At 41.1% G+C, this 16,340-nt stretch overlaps 1 protein-coding gene across 1 annotated transcript in view; it reads left to right on the top strand.

Moving 5' to 3' along the window:
- Positions 1 to 15,803, top strand: part of IRS1 (insulin receptor substrate 1) — a 66,381-nt gene extending 50,578 nt beyond the window's left edge. The window contains exon 2 of the mRNA XM_036857342.1: positions 11,241 to 15,803. The gene's annotated coding sequence lies outside the window, so the exon portion shown is untranslated. The remainder of the gene's footprint in view (positions 1 to 11,240) is intronic.
- Positions 15,804 to 16,340: the final 537 nt, after the last annotated feature.

Raw genomic sequence — 16,340 nt, 5'->3', positions numbered from 1 at the left:
TTTTTTTGTTTGTTTGTTTTAACTCCCAGACATTTGAAGGGCAATGAGCGGGACTAATAGTAACAAGTAACATAAGGAAGGTGTCTTCTGGTTCACAGTGTCCTTCTCTTGTTGTCTCATTGAGTTTTGCAAATGATCGTGAGGGCAAGGTATTTTCTTCACTTTATTACATTGTGGAGGCAAAATGAGGTCAAATGCCTGGTCCAAGACCATCCAGAAGGTCCTGGCTAAGCTGGGCAGAGATACAGAGCTGGGGGTGATCAGATGTATTTCCTTGTGGGGTTGATCTCTTTTCTGTGGTCAGAATAGGGGGAGAAGCATCACACCCTGCTAGTCTTCCCCAAATTCTGTTGCTTTGGCCTCAGTAATCCTGATATTCTCCCCGCTTCAGTCAGTGTTTTGCATTGCATCCAGAAGGTTCCTGTTTTCCTTTGGAGCAGGGACATATGAAAACATGGGGCAGGACTGGTTAATCAGATTAACCAGCTATCTTCTAGTAAAAAGGTCACGAGGGAGGGGGATGCAGTAGAGGTAACTTTCCATCAGTGGAAATTGGGAGGCACCCACTGGGACTCTGAGGTCATGGTGTGACAGTCAGCAATAAAGCAAGCCTCGGAACAGGAGCACTTCTTCCCTCCTACTCTTCCCTAGAACTGATGTGAACTCCAGAAACAGCTGACGAGTGTGTGCATGGCTTCCTCCATTTTCTCAGCTACAGGCAATAGCTCCGGAACATGGTTTCTCAGCCTCAGCACTACTGACCTTTTGGTAATTCTTTGCTGTAGGCGGCCACCGTGTGCACTGTGGGACGTTTGGTAGCATTCCTAGCCTCTACCTACTGAATGCCAACAGCATCTCTCTCACCTTACCCCCGACCCCAGATGTGTGACAACCAAAAGTGCTTCCAGGCACTGCTAAGGGCCCATCGAAAGGAGGAATTATCCCCACCCCCTCAAACAGAGAACTATTGCTCTAGAGACTCTGTGGAATGCTTGGAGGCCAGAGGGTCTCTTTTATGAGAAGTGGGTTTAGCCCCATGAGCACATTTCAGCTGAAGTCCAGATGACTCCTGCCTGGCACTCCAGCGGGCCTGGGGGTCGCCTTCACAGACCCCGTTTACCTCACTTGGGACTGTGGTCCCCTCAGAGTCACTGATCAGTATTCTTCATAAGGGCTCCTTAGTTAGGAGTTGTCACCAGCTCTTCATTAGGATTTTGGCCCAACTGTCCCCAGGCTGCTTCTGGCTCATCCAGGCAGCCAGCTCAGTACCACACTAACATGACGCGTTTAGTTCAGCGTGCTGGGAGGGAACTTTTTAGCAAATGCCATTTGTCCAAGTCGAAAAGGACAAGGCCGAGATGTCAGATAATGGAGAAAAGAGGGAGGAACAGGGCACAGCGGAAGTGAGACTTGAAAGGTGAAAGCAAAGGACCAGGAGCTTGGGGTCAGTGGGTGAAACGTCGGCCCCTCTTCGTCAACTGGAAGAATTTGCCTCCTTATCTGAGACAAAAAAGAAGTGTTTGCAGTTAGTTAGAAATCTGCACCATTGTCTGCTTCAAAGACCTTAGAGATGCGAACGATGTATACATTATCAATTATTTCAGATTATCTTTCCGATTTCTTCCCCTCCTTTTCCAGCTGCCAACGATTAGATGCGTGCATCTGGCAGCAATTTCAGTTTTTCGTCAAGTTACTCAGGCAGCATTGGCTGGCTGTGCCACTCTCCTGTTCGATTCCTTTAGATGAGAGATTGGGGAAAAGAATTCGGAAACAAAAGCCGTCCAATTCCTTCCCCGACAATTAGAAACATGCTTTGGCACCTGGAAATCGTGCATAAGAACCTCATTGAACATCCATTTAAGCCTATTCATGAGAATTCTTTGTAAATTCTTTCCTGTAGCATTATAAGTCTTTCATTAGCCGACTTCGAAAGGGTGGGGGGACTTCAAGCTTCTAATTTCTTCTGGGAAAGCAACAGAAGAAGTGGCCTTTCTGTGACATTTATGTGGATGGCATTCACTGAAGAACTGCTCAAAGATCTGCTAACGCTCTCCGTCCCGATATTTAACTGGAGCTGTGCCCATTGTAGGTAAGCAGGTCTTTTGTCTAAAATCGTGTCACAGGGTCATATTTTTAGCTTTACTACTACTACTTTTAGTACTTTTACATTTTGTTCTGGCCTTGCCCCCGTACCCACCTCCTTTCTGAAATAACTTTGTCTCTCTTCCCAAGATACATCCTAACCTTGGCTCTACCTTTGGTCCTTGGCTGCCATCTGGTCTGTGGATTCATTGTTGCTTGCTTTTCCCACCAGGGCGTTTTTGGCTGGTGTGTATTCAGGTATCCGGAGAGGATATGAGATCCAAGGATTTCTAGTTCTTCATGACAGTGGTTCCAGTAAGATTTAATGATTGAGGGCTTACTATGTGTGAAACACAATGATGAGACCTTTTCATGTATTATCTCATTGAACCTCAGTGATAACCCTATGGAATGGGCACTGTTAGCCCCATGTTACAGGTGAAAATATTACGATTCAGGAGAGTTGGTAACTTTCCCAAAATTACAGAGAGAAGGGTAACGAGACTAGAGATAATGTACATTGTCAGTCTTTTTTAAAATTTTAACTTGGGGGGCTTCCCTGGTGGCGCCGTGGTTGAGAATCTGCCTGCCAATGCAGGGGACACGGGTTCGAGGCCAGGTCTGGGAAGTTCCCACATGCCGCGGAGCAACTAGGCCCGTGAGCCACAACTACTGAGCCTGTGCGTCTGGAGTGTGCTCCGCAATGAGAGGCCACGATAGTGAGAGGCCCGCGCACCGCAATGAAGAGTGGCCCCCGCTTGCTGCAACTAGAGAAAGCCCTCGCACAGAAACGAAGACCCAACACAGCCAAAAATATAAATTAATTAATTAATTAATTAAAAAAATTTTTAACTTGGAAATAAGTCCTGAGTTAAAATTGATCAGTCTTTAAAAAGCATTAACAGCCATGTAATGGCTCTGTCTTCATTCTCAAAATAACCTGCCTGGACAGGGTTTCCTAAATTACATTTTAGAATTCAAAATTGCTTACAGGTTACTCACGTAACACTCAGGTAGTGGCAACCCAAGGGAAACACATTTATTCTGTTACTTTATTGTAAGCAACACGATGCTCATCTTTAAAGTAACCCAATTATTTTAGAACCTCTGGCCTTCTGTAGTCTAAGGTGGATGGTACAGTTTTCCATCCTCCCTCACATTGACTTTTGTTTAATTATTGCTCTCATAGCCCAGAGATCTTTATGCCTTGCATGTCTTTAACAAGAATTCTTAAGGTAAAATGAATGAGAATTGTAGGTTGAATACATTTGAAATACGCTGCCATATACTTATATATTTATGATCTGTTTCAATTGGTTTCAGAGAGCATTCTTTCATTATTTAGACTGCTTAAGAAAAAAGAAAAAAAAAAATGGGGACAACTCACTTAACTTCAAAGAATCCCAGATGAAATTCTTCCCAGCTTTCCCCCTTGGTATACTCAAAGCAAGAAGGAAGACAAAGGCTAAAACCTTTTTGTTTGTGATTTATGATGATGCGTTTAAGGAGATGTTAATTAGAGGTATGTAGTAGGGAAAGTTTTCTTCTGGGCTTGACCTTCTTATGAACAGCTGGGAATGGCCCTGTCCTGTGTTAGGCCAGTTTAATGACCAAAACACCTACAGGAAGGAGATCAGGGCCACATGGCTGAGGTACCTCGTGGTTCCTTTGAAAGATGCTTGTTCAGTTCAGTACATTTTTCTTGCATTACCAAGTTCTTCCATAAAGTCAACCACAACCTGTATTATCGGGGACTCTGACTAAAACTTGCAGTAAGTAGGAAATAGATTAAACACGGGTTTTCCCTTTTCTCCGGCTGCCAAAAGTGATGTCAGTGGCCTTAATGATCCTTGCCTCTGCCCTCTGCAGACGTAGGGCTGTCTGTGAGAACACTTGTTCTGTGCTCTGGTTCCTGGGCTGTTACAGAAAAGCTGATGATGGTAGATGAGAAACAACTGAGCAGCCGGACAATTACTCGAAGGTAAAGTCAGGCACTTGCTTCCTTCAATTTATGAGATGACTCCGGGGAGTGGGCAAAGAATGTGACCTCTATGAAGTATTTAACAGAAAAAGTAAAGGCAAGGGGACTAGGTCTGCTTGCTTTTCCTTTTGCCTAATTACGGAAACGGTATTGCAAACACCATGTTGTAAATGAAGCCGTGATTTTCATTTAAGTCTACTAGTTTGTTATCAGAGCCAGACAAATAAAACCTATGTCCTGTATATCTGAACATCACCAAAAAAAAAAAAAAAAAAAAAAAAACCAATGTGAAATTACAATATAAACCTCAGAGCTGGGATTGTACTTCCTGGGAGGCAGGAATAAACTGCAGAATTAGCTCCCACGAAGGCAGGAGAAAGAGCGACTTTTATGACTTGCCTCCTCAGGTAGGGAAGATGATGTCCTGTTATTTTCATGTCTTCAAGCAACAGGTTTATTTTGGTTGAGCTCTGTTAAAATGAAAGCTTCCTGTCTCCCAGCACATGTGGTCTGACGTGAAATGTTAGAGGGATTGTTTTTCTGAGTTCCTCTACCTTGACGATCATGTATGTGGGGACTTGTTAGAATTTTGGCAGAAGAGAGATCTGAGACATTTGGATTTACATTTTGGGGGGAGACCGTTATGGTATTGACCCCCACTTGCTTTATCTTTTAATTACCTTTTGCTTTATCAGCATGCTCTGTCTTTACTAAAAAGAATGGGCAATAACTGAAGTGTATATTCTTTGGCTTAAAAGATTTCTGAATGTTTATTCAGATTTCCTTAATAGATCGTTGACGGAATACTTTTCATTGTTGAGAACCATATGTTGTTGTTGTTTAAATCTATCTTCTGCATAAATCCCTAACTCTCTGGAAAAGTTTCCAGACCCTCCTCCCTCTGCCCTTTGTTGTCGGGGAAGGAGAAATCCACGGCGCTGACAGCCTTCCCCCCACTGGACCACATCGGGAGCCCACAGGCGTGACGGTCGGCTCCTTGGGCCCTCCCTCTCTTCTTTCCTTTGCGTAATATGTGTGCCTTTCTTCATTGGTGGTCTCCTGCAGTCACCAGCCCTGCCAGAAGGTCTTTCCCTGGGACAAAAGGGGAACTGGAGCGAGATGGCCTCTCACATGTTGGCAACTGTCCCCGAATATCCTTCCTTGGCAACTCTGCGCTCTGGAAGGGCTGGCCAGCAACCTTGTTATTTTTACCAGCCCTCCCCCATGTGACTCGCAACAGGCAAAACTGCTATTTAAGCAGCTCCAGTAAAAAGCCCTGGCTTGGCCTGTTGGTTACCCTTTGCCATTTAAGACCATGAAACCAAGTCTTTTCCAGCTCAATTCTGGCCTAAGATGTTGGTTTCCTTCCTTTAGCTAAAACGGCTTTCTCCTTTCAACATAAAGTAGCAAACATCTTGGGTCTTACCTCTAACTTGACTTCTTTAGTTCAATCCTAACTTGATTTTTTTCTTTTTTCTTTTTGGTGATTATGGTCTGAAGGCTTTAAAACAGAAGGCTTTTTCACTACTTAGATCTGTCCTTTCCCAAAGTCTCAGCTTGCCCCCATACCTCCCAGCCGTACCTTGTGAAGAGCAGAGAAATGTTCCCCTTGGCCCAAACTTCAAGCTCTCTGGATTTAACTTTCTTTTCTTTGGGTGATTACCGTAGCTAACAGAGCTGGGCTGGTAATGCTGCTTCCTCCCTAGATGCTACCATCAAACTCACATGGTAGAACCCAAGCACTAAGTCAGGAAATTCCTTTCATAAGGGGTTTCACATTCCATCAGATGGATCCATGCTTTCATTTATCTATCGGAGACTGCATGGTGAATGGTAAAATAAAGAACACCTACACACTACCAGGACTATAAATGTATTTGATACTGATGATTTAAAAAAAAATTACTGGGCCTGTTTTTCAGGTTTCAGGTATGCTTAAAAACAGAGTACTTTTGCAGTGTGTTATAAGGTGTTATAGGTAAGCATTCTGGAAGACTTGATCAGCTCTAAATTAGCGGTACCATGAATTAACTACATTAGCATCAATGAGGTAGCTGAAGAAATGAACTGTGGTCATGGTTAGTGGTACGCAGTTGAATATAATTGTGCGAAATAAGAAATCAACAGACCTGGGAAGACAGGATATAGGAAGATGTCACAGGTGCTGTGTTCAGCATCCTGCAAGGTACAGAGCTCCCTACCGACCTCTCTGCTCTCACATCCCTTCCACCTTTTTTCTCCCTCTGATCCCAGCCAAAGGTAACCTTTTTCTCCTCTGAGAGTAGTCTCCCCCCACCCTCCTCCTGGTTCTTCTGAATACTTTGCCTGTGCCATTCCCTTAAGGACTTAGGCTTTTGGAAGCCAAACCCAGGAAGCCAGAGGGTTTTTTTCTGCTTTCAAATTGTCATACTTCTCCCCATACACAATGAATTGGGAGGATGGGAAAGGGGTAGAATACCAAGAAGGTTTAAAATGTTGGTTAACATTTTATCTTCTCATCACAGGTTTTTCAGAATGGGAAAGATCTAAATGTGATTAAAGCATTATTTCCTCGCTACTTAAAATATTTTTGACATTAAATATGGAATACTAAAAGTTCAAATCCTTTAAGTAAATAATGAAATCAGAACCATAGCTGAATAGTGGTTTTCCTTGGGTGACAGGAATTACAATGTTTATAATGAATTATATGTTTATTCCTTCTTTACATTTACTGTCTCATAAATTTTCTATATTACGCTCAAGATTTTTTTTTTTTTAAGTCACAGCTGTTTATGTTAAGGGAAAGAGAAATGTGCAGTTTTGACACATTTCTTCAAGTGGAGGAATTTTTTTATATGAATTTTTCTAGTTGAATCTACAATATAAGATCTCAAACAATGATCTCCATTGAAGAAAAGTCATTACTATAGTTACTTTTTTTTTCAAGCATAGTTGGATAAGGAAGAGTTTCTTTCTGGCTACATTTTAGTACATGACAACAGCCAAGCAACTTACAATATTATACTCCTGTCTCTTTAGTAAAAGCAGAAACCGCTAGTAATGCTCTAACCAGGTATTTTAAGTATGTTGCGCTTAACAAATTGGTAGGAAGTTTCAAGGCGTTTAAATACAAGATAAAAACTTTTAGCCAATGGGTTTGACTAAAAATGCATTGCTGAAAGGGTGCGGATCCTTCTCTTGTACTTATATCATAACCTTATGCTGTTTTCAGCTGCTTACTCAGTGGAGACTAATCAGTAGGCTGAGATAGTGTGAAAGGAAGCGGAAGCTTTATTTGTTTTTCAGCTCTAGCCGGCATAGTTTAAGTGGGTCGAGTCCAGAAGATGTAAATTCCTACTGGATACAATAATGCAATAATCCATAGGTCTCAAGTAGCATTGCCCAAGTGTTGACTTATTTGATAATGCTTTAAAAATTACATTTTTCATTACTAGCAGCAGGATTAGGTGGGTTTTATCCTGTGAGAAGACACATGCGGACCGTAGATGCTGATGTGGTGATGAAATTTTGTCAAAATGTAATTTCCTGCTACTAAATCTTGTGACAGGTGCATCGTATTTCTGGGTTCAGAAGTTATTCCCCAGTGATGTAACTAGAGAGAATGTATAACGGGAACATCACCATTTGATATTTGCACAGCTCTTCTCCAAGGATATGTTTTGCTTTTTCCGTTTCCAGTTTATGAGAGCTACAAATGAGTTTTTGTAAAACATCGTAGCAATATTTGCCTGATATGGTTGGTTGTGAGTCGATTGGAGTTGTATATATAAAGTGCATTAAACACACATTACCCATGTCTTCTTTTTCAGCACGTGCGTTACAGCCTTTATCATTGTATTTTTTTTAATTTGTCACTCAACAGATGTTTATTGCATTTAATGACGGTGGGAGGCTAGTATTGCTTTTTGTTTTTTTTTTTACATATTCCCAAGTTACAAAGATGTATGAATATAGATTATATTGCATGCAAACAAATATACACGGTTGCCCTTCTTCAAGTGAGTTGCTTTATTCAAGCGCAGCCCTTCTCGATTGCAAGTGTGTAGAGGCAGGCATGTAGACAGATGAACTGAAGTCCCATGCGGCGTCTGCTAAGGTCTGTGTGTAATGTTAGGAGAGTTCCTTTCCGACAAAACTCATTACAGCAATGGTAAACAGCTATGGTTTTGGAACTTTCGTTTTTGGAGTTCTTTGGCTTTCGATAATACCTCTCTGGGAACCATTATCCAGCTTAATCAGCTCTTTTACTCACCATATTTGGCTCTCAAAGCTTTTTGGCTGTCTCCAGAGATCAAATGTGCCCTCACACGGCCAAACTGGCTGCTATAGAGACCATTCAAAAGAATATGCCCAAGGCTGAGAAGGCAGTTGCAAGAAGGAAATGGGACTTAAAGAAGGCATTCCAAAAATGCTTCGAACAATGGCTGCATGACTGGAATAAGTATGCAGACCCCAAGGTGGCTGCAGGAAGGAAGAGTCCTCACTGAGGATGTCTGTTAAAAATCTTTGTCGTTTACTCAGTAGCTAAACTTTATGTACCGACACAGACACACACACACACACCCTTGCACAAAGATAAACAGTTGTGAACTTCAGACTCTCTCTTTAAATTTTTCCAGGCCTCTATCGTCTGTTTATAGCTTCTGTTCCCATTTCCTCTGTGTCAGCCTTGCCTACCACTTTCCCACTTTAACTTTTTTCTAGACTCCTAAGTTGATGGTGCTGGTAGGTAGCATTAGTGGCTGAGACATACGTTGATCAGGATTTACGATAAAGGCTTTGAAAAGTAGCATGCCGAGATTTTGGAGTGGAAGGTATATGAAGGAATTGTTATATCCTTTTATTTCCTGCTCTTTGAACATGCTACTTGTGGAAAATTACAGGGATGGTTTCCGAGTGGGCCAAAGCAATAGATTTCAGCATCTGGCGAAGCCATATTTTTTTTTCTCTCTCCTCGAAGGGCCCCCAATTTCTGCCCTTCTGCATCCATGCAGGTTGGCACATGTGATGACACAACTGGATATAGTTTGTTCCTGTGCTAAGCTGTTCATTCAGCTGTTCTGGATGAGAGCCAGATGTGAAATGAAAAGCACATTGTGCATCCTTAACTTTTCCCCCATTTTACATAAATTGGCAGTTTGTTTGTTTGTCTCAAGCCTTTGTAATAAAGTATGGCCTTCCTACTTAATTTTAGGCCCGGATGTATGAAGCTGTGTTAAGCTGTATGTAGATATCCTGGTGGGAACATTTTGGTAGATTGCAATATGAATTCAGGAGAAACTTGAAAGTAAGTAAGATCTCTGGGGTTTTTGAAAGGCCAGGTTTTCTTTCACTTGTAGCTTTCACAGTAAATCCTGTTTCTCTGGCAATTAAAGAGATAAGCCTGGAGTGCTTTTTTTGTTTGTTTTTTTTACCTTGGTGTCTCCATGTCAAGGCTTTATTTGTAAGTAGAAAAATAGACTTTCTCTGTCATTTAGGGGCGGAGTTAAGACTGTGAAATGAACAGAAATCTCCTGGTAAAACTGAGTCCTCATCTGGTAAATTCAACTTCCCTGAAAGCCATTCTGTAGACGGTGAATGCTGGCTGGTCCCAGCCATACTCTCCTTCAAAGAGGAGGGACAGAGAAAAGAAAAAGTTAACGTCGGTCAACATTTACCTTGTGTGGATTTTCTAGTCTCTTGCTGTCCTTGTGACTGACCTGGATCATTACTGCTTGCAGGTTGATCATATCACAAAGCATGTCCTTGTGGTCCCTTCACTTATTTAAAGACGTCTTGGCCTGTCCTTCAAGGTTCCTCACCATCCACCCCAACCTGCGTTTGTAGACGTCACTCCTCCTACCCCTTTGCAGATATCTTGTACTCCGACAAAACCACATCCCTCACTTGGCCTGTCCAGGGCTGGGCTCTCATCCCACCGGGCCTCGTTTTGTCCTGTGCCCCCAATGAGAAGTGTGCCTTGTCCCTTTCATTCATTCTGCTCATATTTAATGAGTTCCTGCTAGGTACCAGCCCATGTGCTGGGTTCTGGAGATGCAACACTGAAACACCATCCCTGTTTCCACATCCCCAAACTATTCCATTTCTTCCAAACCAAGCCAAGTGTGTCAACGAGGTGCTTCCTTTACTCTTCTAGCTAGAAGTGTTCTTCCCACCTCCGTACCTCCAGAGCTTTTTGCTTATGTGCATCTATCATGGTATTCACCCCGTTTCTACTTTGCATTCCGTCTATCTGTGAGTGAAGCTTACCTTCCTTGCTAGAATTTCTAGAAAGCAGAGCCTATAGCAGAATTCACCTTTGTATCCTCCATAGTACTTAATGCAACCATTTACTCATTCAACAGATATATTGATTAGCTACTCTGTGCCATCTACTGCTCAGGACATTCTATAAATATTGATATTTATAGATACCTTTTGGATGCACGAAAAATAGGGACCTCAGAAGGATTATCTAATGTTAAGACTTGAGAGCAAAAGAGGCTTTATGAGGTTGAAAAGGTGTCTCCTCTCTGGAGGGGAATGGGTAACACCCCTTGAGGTTTGACTTTTTAAATTGCATAGAAGAAATGTTGTGTTTCTGCCAGAATAACTTATTTCTGTTAGACCTAAATCGGAACCCTTTCTTTAGTTAATGATTAACTAGGTCTCTTTTGCTTGGATCTCCTTTTGCATCTAAAATTCTCCTGTCAACCAATGTCAGGTTAAAAACCGATTTCAGATTTTGTAATGTTAAGCCCTGCAACTTCAAATTCTAAAATCTGTAGTTGACTTTTAACCAAAAGAAGATTAAGCCTAGCCTGACTGTAAGCTGCTTACCATATTTTGTAGTTGTTTTACACAAAATCTGCAGTGGACATTTTTGTTTGGATCATAAGAACATCAAAGTGTTTTGTATTTTTGTATTGCTAAACTTCTGAAACCTCCAAATCACATCGATTGGTTTACTGACTTAATATTGACTATTTTGAGTTTGTGATTGCTTTAGACTCTTGCATTTTGAAAGAAAGAAGTTAAGTACAGTTTGTTGATTGTACTGAAGTACTCAGTACTGCTTGTGCCTGTAACTTCAGTTTATCTGGTGCTGCCCCTTTTAAAAGAAGAACCCTAAAAAGCTATCAAACGTGCATTTTGAGATGCCCATGGTGACGAATTCTTTCGTTTTCCTTTTCAGAATGAAGACCTAAATGACCTCAGCAAATCCTCCTTTAACTCATGGGTCCCCAGACTCTAAATATTTCATGATTCACAACCAGGACCTCACATCTTCCTCCTCAGTAGATGGTACGATGCACCCATTTCAGTTTGTTTACTTTACACAATCCTCAGGAGTTTGTTGACTGAACTGCACGTTCTATATCGTGCCAAGAAAAAAGCACTGTGACACCAGAACAATGAGTCTGCATAAACTTCATCTTCAACCTTAAGGACTTAGCTGGCCACATGAGCTGATGTGCCCCCCACCGTGCCACGAGAGAATGGGTTTACGCTCATTGCATTTACAAGACACATTTCATCTGCTGCTGAAACCGTGTACGACAGAGCATCATTGTAAATTATTTCATACGGAACTGTTTGCTTTGGGTGGAGAGAGTATTAAATATTTAACATAGGTTTTTGATTTATAAGTGTAATTTTTTTAATTAAAATGTAACTTTTCTTACAGCACATCTTTTTTTGGGATGTGGAACTGAGGTATACAATGTTCTGTTGTAAAGAGTGGAGCAAATGCTTAAAACAAGGCTAACAAGAGTAGAATAGGGTACGATCCTTGTTTTAAGATTGTAATTCAGAAAAGTAATATAATAAGAATCATAGTGCCATAGATGGTTCTCAATTGTATAGTTCTATTTGCTGATACTATCTCTTGTAATATAGCCCTGATGTTGAGCTGAGATCCTTACAAGAATTGATCTTAATTTTGTATTTTTTTTTTTCTGTAAGGCAATAGGCCATGTTAATTAAACTGAAGAAGGATATATTCTACTGGGTATTTTCAAGTGTCAGCTTAAAATTGGCAATTGAATGGAAGCAAAATTACAAGAAAAGGCAATCAGTGTCTTCCATTGTATATACTGTAAAGAGGAGGCGACATGGGTGATCCCTTCGAATCAAAAGCTCTCTTTGGAATGAACAATGTGGGTGTTTGTAAATTCTGGAAATTTCTTTCTATTCATAATAAACTAGAGACTGTTGATCTTTTCTTCTCCCCTCCCCCACTTCTGTAAGCTTCCTGTTCCATTGCCACCATTTTTTTTTTCCGTTGCACACATTAGGATCTTTCATTTCCTGCACTGTCTCTAGAAAGATGTAAGACAAGTGAATACTTGTCTTTCATTTCTAACCAGAAATTAAAATTCCAGAACGTGTTTTTTTATCATGACCAGGGCTACATGTCACTTTCCTTAAGACTCTTATCTCATGTTTTCTGAGAATGTCCAGTGTTACATTATTTAACTGAATGTAATTTGGTCCATTTGCCCTGGTGGCTACTAGCCTATGCGTGATTAGTTAATAAAACCCAGGGCACAGAGAGCACATCAAAGCATAATGACCTGCTATGGAAACATCTAGCCAGCAGTGAAAATGTTAATCCTTTTCTTGTTTGGAAGGTACACACATCTTGGAATTTTTCCTTGTGAAAAAGAAATGGCAATGGACGTACTTCAAGAAATTGCCTACAGAGTTTTGAATCTTTGACCAGGAAACTTCCTAAAGGTTCAGTGAAATTAAAGCTAGTATCAGACTTGCCCGGAGTCCATGTAAACTCTCTATCAGGAAGTCCCAGCCCTGCTATTGAGAGAAGCAACATTTTCTTTCACTGAAGGGTTGATCTCCCTGGGTGGGAGAGGGGCTGCCAGGAAGGGGCCAGGGTTGGGGGCCATTGCGCTGCTCATCAATGGGCCAGGTACCCCCTGCTCTACTCAAAAGGGAGTGGAGATCAATGGAACCCCTCACCCTGCTGAGACCTGTGCTACTGTTAACGCAGCCGGACGGCATGTACCTCGCAGACTCTTGTACAATGTTCATTGTTGCAGATTCTAATCGTTTGCATGCTCTTCAGTTTCTAAGATAAAGAGGTCTGTAGTCATAAGAATCCATTGTTTTCAAGGAACTTACTGAATGACATCATTTCCTATTAGGAGAGAACACTACCGATTTTAAAAATTTGATATGAAAGTTTTTTTTTTTTTACTCTTTATAAAAAAGACTTTCTTAGTCAAACTTTCATTTTTCAAGTATTTTGACTCTTACTCTTGCTTGTGTAGGAAGGAGACAAGCTGTCCACTCTCTTCTGTTGAAGACATAAATAATTAAAGAGAAATCAATGAACGAAGTCAGCCCCACCCATTTTCCTGTAAAGGTAGTTATTATTTCCAAAGGAACCTAAACTTTGACTATGTATTACCAAGATACCTCTGCATGTGGGATTATCAACATATTCTGGGTGAGAACAAGAAATGAACCAGACTGGAAAAAGCCATCTCTTGGTTTCTGTTTCACTGACGTTTTGTTGAGTCAAACAGTATCAAGGTAGGCATTCTTATTTAAGCTGCTTCTAGTGGTCCCCGAGCTGGGTTTTCTGGTGGTATCAAACTTCACCCATTTAAAACTGGAAGTTGCTGGTATTTAAGGCAAAAACTCTTGCTCTGTCTACATGAGGGGTTGACCTTTAGCTGCTAAGTCCTTGTGTTCAGTTCCTATTCAGGAGACTTGGCTTTTATCCATTTCAAAGTATTTGTAGGCCAGCCAAAGGCTTACATTAATGGGACTTCTAGTGGCCTCTGGTTAACCTGTAAGTTAGTGGCTTTTCTTCATGAGACCAACCTTTTACAGTGTTCTTTCTTAGAGACTTAGGCAGAGTTTTAAAATTCTCCTTTGTGGAAAGAACAAATATGTTCCATGACTTTGATGATATCTTTATTCTGAGCAAAAGAAAATAAAAGTCCTAGAACCAGCTAAAAGTGAAGAGAATCCATTAATGATCAACCACCTGAGTCAATAATGACAATTCAGTACTGATGTTACATTTGTGGCTGTTTCTTGCTAACTTTCAAAGGTCAGGGACTCTCTTGACTAATCTACGTTGACTGCAAAAATGGATTTTCTAAAAATCATCTAGCCAGAAGTAGAGATTTTTAACTTTTCTTTCGCTGACGCTTGCCTCCTAGCTGTCTTTTAAATCTGAGACATTTAAAGTATTAAACAGCTTTACTAAACTATAAGAAACAGTATTTGACAATACTGAGGCCCTGTTTTGTTCAATCTTGCATCCTGAATGCAATACACCGCGTAGTTGAAAACTTTCATTTTTACTCACTGTGGATGGTTTCAAAATGGGGGAGGGGAGCTCATCATCCACTGATAACAGAGCCACGAAAAATGAGATTAATGTGCAATGTTCCAACTGCTTTGTCAGGGCTCTGTAGGTCAGTCCGTCACACAAGGAGGCACGGAAACCAGAAACACTGCAGGAATTAAGACCTTGACTGGGGAGAGACAGGACCCTCTGGAAGGCATGGGAAGGAGAATGGATAGAGACCAGATAGAAACTTGCTCCTTTGCAAGGACTTGACAGGGGAGTAAGTGTTCCTAGGACCTCATGTATGTTAGTTGCAGTATGAATGCTGCATTTATATAGGCTGCTGAGAAATTCGAAAGGAAGAAGCATACACTTCTAGGGATGTGAGGAAATGCGACCTTGCCAGATGTAAGAGAACGACCTCCACTCTGTGAGCTTGGTCATGGAGGGAAAATAGAGCCTTGTGGTCAGTAGACCAGCAAGGGGTTAAACACTTGGTGCCATTGGTCATTTCCAAAGCCAAGTCAGAGAAGATCATGAGGGTCCTTCTATAGCTCTGTAAATCAGTCTCCTATGGATGGATAGAGAAGGTGTGGGTCAGATGGCATACTGGATTCCTTCCCTACTTGTAACCAGAGCATCAAATTAGGTGCTGGGAAGTGGTGGAATGATGTTGGAGGTGTTTGACCCTACTCTTAATGAAATTTATCAGTAATCAAGAGCTTAGAATTAGCTAATACGATTAGAAAAACATAGGGCATAGCTGGAGAGTTGTCTTCCTTTCCTAGTTCATTGATTATGGCATCTGCGATGTATACACCAAGAGATCTGGTACTGTAGACTTTGGCTATTCACCTGGCATTTAAATCTCTCTCTTTGTTTTTGTTGTTAATTTCCCCAGTGTTAACCAATATGCCACATGATAGGACAAATTCAGTAAACAGGAAAACTTGTCTGTATTTGTATAGACATCTTTAGTGCTTTTTTTTTTTTTTCTTTTTAGAACTTTGTTATTGGCTTAAGAATGTAGTTCCCGGAACCATTTTTCTTACAAAGTTCTTTCCTTACACGTCTTGGCTACAGGGTGGGCCAAATTAAATACATATATATTTTTTCATTTAATGTATGTGCAGTTTGGTTTATCATCTTAAGATGGTGGTGCTGCTTATGGTGCTACTTCATCTGTGTTCAAGAGGACCAATGCATGGTCTATATTGCTACCAAAACATTTATTGTATATATGTGTATAACATATGTATTATGTATATATGTAATGGATACCAGGCCAGGTATATATTTTTATTTAGATTCACTTTTTCCAAGTTTTCTTTATAGTGTTATGCTTATTTTCAGTTTTTTTTTCCTCCCTGATTCTGTCTGGTACTTAGAACTGTAGTGTCTTCATCGTTAATTAAAGAAAACTGTCTAAATGAATTCACGGATGTGAATGCTAGTGATCCTTCATGTTTTTGATTATGGGACATGAAACAGAAACTGCCAATTAAAGTTTTCTGCGGCATTTGATTGGGTAAGAGCAGTGTGACACTGTTTAACATACTTCAATAAATGATTTTGGAATGGTTAGGTTTACCTCACCCTGTCCCTCTTCACTTGGCTTCCAGTGGCCAAGAATATAAAGAAAAGACCTCCGAAAAGATTGTGAGTTGCTTTTGTTGGTGGTGGTGTGATGGGAAGAGAGAGAGGGGAGCAAAAATCTATCCTCCCTGGGGTGGAAAGGTATGTGTTCTGTTGAGAGGCACTAGAACAGCCTTGTCAACCTTCAATGAAGCTCTTGTTCTGATGCAGGTTGCCTTGGAGGGGACCTCGGGACGGGGTCTGAGATGGTTAGGATCATCTGGGTAGCATTTGAAAAATTTTAATCAATGGCCAGGCCAACTCCAGAGATGCTGATTTACTTTGTCTGGGATGGGGGCTAGGCGTCAGTTGCTGCTGCGGCTGCTTTTTATCTTC

The sequence above is a fragment of the Balaenoptera musculus genome, chromosome 7 (assembly GCF_009873245.2).
Source record: "Balaenoptera musculus isolate JJ_BM4_2016_0621 chromosome 7, mBalMus1.pri.v3, whole genome shotgun sequence".
NCBI classification, from domain to species: Eukaryota; Metazoa; Chordata; class Mammalia; order Artiodactyla; family Balaenopteridae; genus Balaenoptera; species Balaenoptera musculus.
This window is presented reverse-complemented; position numbering and strand designations above follow the sequence as displayed.